Source organism: Canis lupus, chromosome 27, assembly GCF_011100685.1.
Source record: "Canis lupus familiaris isolate Mischka breed German Shepherd chromosome 27, alternate assembly UU_Cfam_GSD_1.0, whole genome shotgun sequence".
Taxonomy (NCBI): Eukaryota; Metazoa; Chordata; class Mammalia; order Carnivora; family Canidae; genus Canis; species Canis lupus.
Genome location: NC_049248.1, coordinates 14,316,676 through 14,324,292, shown reverse-complemented (window position 1 = coordinate 14,324,292; position 7,617 = coordinate 14,316,676). Strand labels below are relative to the sequence as shown.

Here is a 7,617-nt window from a genome sequence, read left to right as displayed (position 1 = left end):
CCTGATAACTATCCAAATTTTTTGAGTATTTAAAATTATTTATTTTATCATTATGCACAATGAAAGAAAGCATTATAGAGAGCAGAGTCCTTTCCCACCATAAAAGTATTTACACCCATATATTTAGCTAGAAACACTAACTAGAAGAGGTACTGGTATATTCCATTTGTAATAATTTCTCTACAGCAAACAGTTGTCTTACACTTGGAGCATGTTGAAAAAAAATTGACTCGTAGGTCTTTTTTTTTTTTTTTTTTTTTTTTTTTTTTTGAGTCTCAATCACTAAGAGCTCAAGGTACTCTGAGAGAATCCTGGTGTCCTAGATGGTCTGATGAATGCATTAAAAATCAAGCAATGTATTTGTATTCTGAAAATACTCTTATATCCATATAAATGCTGCTTGAGTTGTGGAGCTCACATCTCTCCTACTGGCACGATGACACGTGAAGAACATCTGTTATGAAAGCTTCACACCAATTTTGTTCTGTTCCTTTTTCATTAGCTGCTGTGCCTCCTTCTCCATTTTCTTCCTCTGTTGTTCTGCTGCTCTCTATTCTCTGTCTGCTATCTTCTCCTGCCTCAGAACTTCTTCTACTTGCCAGGCTGCATCTTCTTCTTCTTCCCATGCATTGGTATTTTTCTGCCAAGTATCTAAGTCACCTAATTCAGGAGATTGATGAATAAAAGGCATATCTTATGTAGCTGCTAATCTACTAGAGAAACCTGTACTACCATCTGGAATGCCAAAATTTAATGGTTCTCTCTTCTTCTTTTCTGAGTTTTCCTTATAGTTGGTGTCATGTCCTTAAAATAGTCAGGTTCCAGTTGTTCCAAAGCATTTTGTTGTGTTGCTACATTCCCATTCCCTCCTTCAATCTTTACACTTGTGGGGGCATCTTCATCCCAGGAAGTCCACTCTTCAACATCAGTCTGTTTAGGAACTGATGAATAATCAACTGTAGTTGGCAAAGTTATTTGGTCTCCACTTAATATTGCCGTCCTCTGCCAGATCTGCATATTAATCTCTTTAGGAATGAGAATACTGTTGCAAGGCAGGTGCAAACTTTAAATAACTGAAACTGTGTGATAGCCATGGTGGGACTCAAAACATGCCCCTCCCCCTCCCCACCCCATAACTATCCAAATTTTAAATATCATCTAAGGAGACTTATCAAAGAGCAGCTGTAACTTTTATGTATATTATGAAGTGTTTCATTGTATTTGCTGAAGAATTTTACAACTTCTAATGTATACCACAGGAGACAGGTTTTTTGGTTAATCACTAAAAAAGTTTTTGGTTAATCACTAAAAAAATTTTCGGTTAATCACTAAAAAAATTTTTAGTAAAATCAAATATATATTGATTGCATTTTGTTTTGATTAATCTAATTACGTTTTTGAAAAGTGGTACAGGTAGCTGTGTACAAATCAAGCTGAGGTTAGGAGACTTAGCAAACCAGTTCAAAGGCTGCTGTTTGAAACCACATAAGGTGATAAAAATTTGAATTAAGATGGCACATGGAGAAAAAAATATTGATGAGACATGTCAAAGAGCAGGAGAAAGAGATGTGTTAAAGAATGAGAGGAATAGACTTTGGGGGAAGACAGCAGAGTAGGAGTGAGTCAGTCAGAGAAAGACAAACATTACCCACCACCCCTCACCATGATTCTGTCTCTAGGTTTTTTACCCAATCATCATCTCCTGTTAAATTTCCAGTCACTCCATCATTGATCTGTTTAAAACTGAACTCAGAATTTTCACCCCAGATTTAAACTTAGTCCTTATTCCCTGCAGGGCAGACATTTGAGAGTTAAGCCATCCTCATTTTCCCTCTTTTCTTCACCTTCATGTCTCATCTCCAGTTGAACTTTCTAAGAATACATTCCCTCCTTTTTATTCTTCCAATCACTTCTTACTTTAGCTTCTCTCTCTCTTTTTTTAAAATATTTTATTTATTTATTTGAGAGAGAGAGAGAGAGAGAGAGAAAGAGAGAGTGCACATGTAAGTAGGGAGAGGGGCAGAGGGACAAGCAGACTCCCTACTGAACCTGGAGCCCAATTCCAGGATCCATCCCAGGACCTAGAGATCATGACCTAAGCCAAAATCAAGAATTGGGTCCTTAACTGAGCCACCCAAGTACCCCCTTACTTTAGCTTCTTATTGATTTCCAGCTTTAATCATTAACCACAGATTTAGGGGTTACTATGTGCCCAACACTGTGTTAAGCACGGTATCTGTTCTACTTTGTTTGGTTCCCACAACAGCTCTACAAAATAGGCTTAGATTATTTACAAGATGTTAATAATCTTGTCAAAGGACATAAAGCTATTAAGGAACCTCAGTTGGAACCCAAAATAGTTTTATTTCTGGATTCAATTAGCTCTTTTCTGTAACGAAAGAAAATATGGCTTTCAAAGTAACCAGTTGCTAGATTCATTTAGCTAATGAATCCAAGTTCCAAATATACATTAATGCTTTTCAATAACTGAATCAAGTACCAAATTTTTTTCCTTTATTATGCACATTTATATTGACAAAACTTGTTCATCTTTTTTTTTTAAGATTTATTTATTTATTTATGATAGTTATAGAGAAAGAGAGAGAGGTAGAGACACAGGAGGAGGGAGAAGCAGGCTCCATGCCGGAGCCTGACATGGGACTCTATCCCGGGACTCCAGGATCGTGCCCTGGGCCAAAGGCAGGCGCCAAACTGCTGAGCCACCCAGGGATCCCCTTGTTCATCTTTTTAAAAAACTGATGTAACTTTAAAGGAAGCATATTGGTTTCAAAACTCCCATCCAAGTTAAGTAAATTCACTACCTCTTCTGTTAACCCATGATTATTAAAGTTGAATTCAAAGGAATATTGAGTAAATTGAAAATCAACTCTAAATATCCTAATATCAACAATGTATCCTTCAAATATTTCTTGTAGTTTTTATGGTCAATTTGTGTAATGCTGTGAATCAGTTTAAAGCTTCTTCATATTGATTCATGTTAAATAATATGTAAAATCATTATTATTGATTCATTATGCAGAGACTTAATTGCAACATATATTCTTGAACATATCTGGTTCACAGACAAGCTTTTCCTTTCTTGTAGCTTCAAATTTAGTTCATTCATATGTAATGTGATATAACAGCAAGAAAATATAGATCAGACTTCCAAGTTTTATGTTTGGATTTTAAATATTTGCCAAGCATTCCTTTTCTTTCAAGAAAATATTGAATTGGAATTGACAATGCAGTTAATCTTTGTACAACTCTTCCACAATTCAACCAACAAACACTGGTAGAGAACACGAGATGATTAAATTAATTGTTTTCTATTTATTTTAGTGATTCCAAAAATTTTTGATGGCTCATTGCATTGCATATATTCCCCGAATGATTTTAAATTCAATAAATGCTATGGCAATGTTCATAGTTTGCTTTAGAATACTGGGGCATATGTATTTTCATTATGTATCACAGGTAGAAACAAAGCAGAAAGGGATGAATGTTTCTTGTTTTAAAATTTCAGTAAATCAGGACTTTTGGCTTAACAAAATTGGAACACCTGTTGTGACAGAAACTAATGTTTCATATCTAAAATTTTGGGGCTGACATGAAATTCAAAAATATCTATGGTACTAGTTCCATTTGTTAGGCCATGAATTGAGTATATTTCGTCATAAATATGGATATCCTTTGAGAAATACATATTAAATGTTACTTTGGCAATGGTTTTACATCACACTGCTCATCTACAGACAAGAGACTAAAGACAAGTTTGAATCAGTTGATCCTTGATGTTACAGAAAGGTCTTGCATTTCATGTACGATTGTTTTGTAGCTTAACTGAAATCTCTCACTTTTTGTGATATATCTTTTAAAAGTCTTTCTTCATAATTTTCTACCAAATTTTCATAATTGAAATAGTAATATATTTCCCATTTCTCCATCTAAAAATTATTTGTGTGTGTGTGTAAGAACCAAGCTATTTTATTGTTGGCTAAAGTTAAAAGCTTAGGTTCTTTTAAAATTATTTTAAAAATATTTTTGCACATTTAATTCTAGTTCTAGCTGACGAATTTTATCAATTCTTTTTAACTTTTGGGAGGGAATAACTTGTCAAAATCACTATGTATTTGCTGAAATTGTCTCTTAATATTATAACTTTCTTTTTTCTTTCTCTTTCATTTTTTAAAAGATTTATGTGTGTGAGAGAGAGAGAATGAGAAAGAGGGAGGGGGCAGAAGGAGAGGGAAAGAGAAGCAGACTCCTTGCTGAGTCTGGACCCAGGGCTGGATCTCAGGACCCTGAGATCATGACCTGAGCCTAAGGCAGACGTTTAACTGACTGAGCCAGCTAGATGCCCCTAAATGTTATTTTTCTTTACACAAAAGATAGATATTTTGTATTGCTCTGCCACAGCAAAATATAATTTCCACTTATCATAAAATTTGCAACATTTTCTTCAAGTATCTTTTATTCTCTACTATTCTAGTTGTTTAAGCTTCTGCATCTCTATTCTATCCTGTATCAATATTATGCCTTCATTTTTAATGTAAAAATTTGTTGTTTACATATTTATTTGTTGTAAACATATTTATTGTTTATCAGGAAAAATGGGGGAAATAATATACAAAGAAATACAATGAAAAATAATCACTAGAACTTATCGATCCCTTGACAATGACTAGATTGGCAATATGTTCGTGTTTAATACTAGAATCAATGCACATACTTTTTTTTAAAGTAGTTTCCATGCCCAACCTGGGACTTGAACTCACAACCTTGAGATCAAGAGTCACATGCTCTACAGACTAAGCCATTCAGATACTCCAATGCACATACTTGATAAGAAACTACAATATAATGATAATATTTTATGTCACAGATTGACAAACTTCTGGGAACGTCCAGATAGTATATATTTCAGGCTATGATAGCTGGATAAGAGTCAAAGTCAAGAATACTATGTAAATACTTATATAAAAAGAGAGAAAGTAAATTTCCACAATTTGTATTAATGAAATTCAAAAGATAATATAATAATAATTGACTAAAATATCTGGTGTAGGGCAGCCCGGCTGGCTCAGCGGTTTGGCACCACCTTCAGCCCAGGGCATTATCCTGAAGACCTGGGTTTGGGTCCCGTGTTGGGCTCCCTGCATGGAGCCCGCTTCTCCCTTAGCCTGTGTCTCTGCCTCTCTCTCTCTCTCTCTTTCTCTCTCTCTCTCTCTCTGTGTCTCTCATGAATAAATAAATAAAATCTTTTTAAAAAAATAAAATAAAATATTCTCGTGTAGTATAGGTTCAGTAAGGAGAAAAATGGAATTCTGGAGCAAGGAAGATACCCTTTTCTTATTTGGGATTCAAAGTTAATATTCTCCTCAAAATACAAGCTAATGCTCCTCTGTTAATGTGTTTTAAGACTTTACATATTTCATATTTGAAACTTTGCTTTTCACATAGATACCACTACATATTGTTAACTAACAAGCATATGATTTTAGTTGAGCATACTCATCATTTGGATGGCATTTTTTGCCTTTCAGCAAATCACTACATTGCAGATTCATCACTTCCAATTGAAGTATAAATGGACACTCCTCAATTGCATAATTAAATGGAATTTGAAATATGGAAATATCTTTTGCACTTACATCAAGATTGAAAAAGAAATGCTATCTTAGAACTATAATTTGAGCTCAAAAAATATATGTTGCAAATTTGTGTAAAAATGGCAATCCCACTTCTCATGTTTACCTTTGACAACATGTATAGTTTATAGAGCAGCTTGACATTACTTGTGATTCAAATGTTAGTTGTTTTTGAAATTACTTTACCACAGTATGTTTCACATATAAGTGTTGTTTTGGCTTGCAATTTTAGGAATTCATTAAGGAACATTTTCAAGTCAGCAACAAAGCTCATTTCAAAGGATGGAATTTGGATCTTAACCTCTTGGTTAGGGGGCTGGCAAAGCATCTTCCTTATACCACTTCTTTATTCTTTCCCTCTATCACTTGCTTTCTTCCTCTGCTAATGGAATTGTTACTCTCCATTTTCTTTACTTTTTTCAAAAATGCCATTTTATACATATATTTGACATAATTTTGTGTAAATTTAAGGCACACAATATGTTAATACATTTATATATTCTAATGTGGTTGCCATTGTGATAATTAGCACCTTAATCATGTTCCATAATTATCCTTTTATTTAGTGGTTGGAATACTTAAGTTCCAATCTCTTAGCAGGTTTGTTATTATAACACAATATTTTTGTCCATATTCATTATACTCTGCCTTAGATTTCTAGGGCTTATAAACTACTCATTCCAAGTTTGTACCCTTAGGCAACATCAATACTCCTCATTTTTCAAAAGAATCATGTTCCATAAATATCTCAATTACTTCCTGAATTTCTTGAATTCTTAAGGAATTTGTTTTGCTCTTTACCTTTTTTAAACTTCTAATCAGAAGTTTTGATTTCTGCCCCAAATACCTTGTAGGTTTGATCAAGTTAGAGATGTCCACAGTTTTGCTAATTTACATATAAACTAATGAAAGTTGTTAAGTAGTTTCCTCACTCGTAGGTTTCACATCAAGTTCTTACTCTTCTTTCAAAGGATCCGAGATGAGAATGAAACACTTTCTAAAGCTTTTATTGGTTGCTTAGCAGTGGATGATGACAGCTGACACCATCTCATGGGTGAATTCTCTGATTTCATACTGATTAAGAGAAGCCAGATTGTCACATTTTTATGATCAAAATGTATTACTCTTCCCATTTCCCATTTTTGTTGAATATGAAATCTTGCATAAATTCCACTTGAGGGCCAAAGTGGATGCAATCATTCATATAATCATTTATGTAATTAAAGCCCAAGCTGTTTACTGCAGTTAAGAGAGCACATTGCTCTTTTAAGAAATACTTTGGGGTGGGAATCCCTGGGTGGCTCAGTGGTATAGCGCCTGCCTTCGGCCTAGGGCATGATCCTGGAGTCCTGGGATCAAGTCCCACATCAGGCTCCCTGTATGGAGCCTGCTTCTCTTTCTGCCTGCGTCTCTGCCTCTCTCTCTCTCTCTCTCTCTCTGTGTCTTTCATGAATAAATAAAATCTTAAAAAAAAAGAGAGAGAAAGAAAAGAAATGCTTTGGGGTGCCTGAGTGGCTCAGTCGATTCAGCATCTTACTCGATTCAGCATCTTACTCATGTTTTTGGCTCAGGGTGGTGCAATCGAGCCTCGAATAGGGCTCTGTGCTCAGTGGGGAGTCTGCTTCTCTCCTTCTCCCTCTCCCTCAGCCCCTATTCCTGCTCACACACTCTCTCTAAAATAAATAAATGTTGAAAAAAAAAGGAAATGCTTTGTTGATTGTGAATATAAAGGTAAGGATGATGCTGTTTATCCTCCCTTTAATCTTTATAATTATTGACTTCCTTGTCAGTATTGTAATCTATCCAAATAATTCAAATGAAAATATTTGGGAGCCCCAATCACGCATTTCACTTCTTCTCTTCACAGCCTGGCATTATTTAGGCTTCTTTTTTTTCTTTGAAAAATTAATAGAAACTTGTAGAAATATTAAATCTAATCTCCTGCATAATTTAAAAACAGATATTG

General features: G+C 34.6%; 1 pseudogene; it reads right to left on the bottom strand.

Moving 5' to 3' along the window:
* Positions 1–239: 239 nt before the first annotated feature.
* LOC102154717 lies at positions 240–1,094 on the bottom strand (annotated as a pseudogene).
* Positions 1,095–7,617: the final 6,523 nt, after the last annotated feature.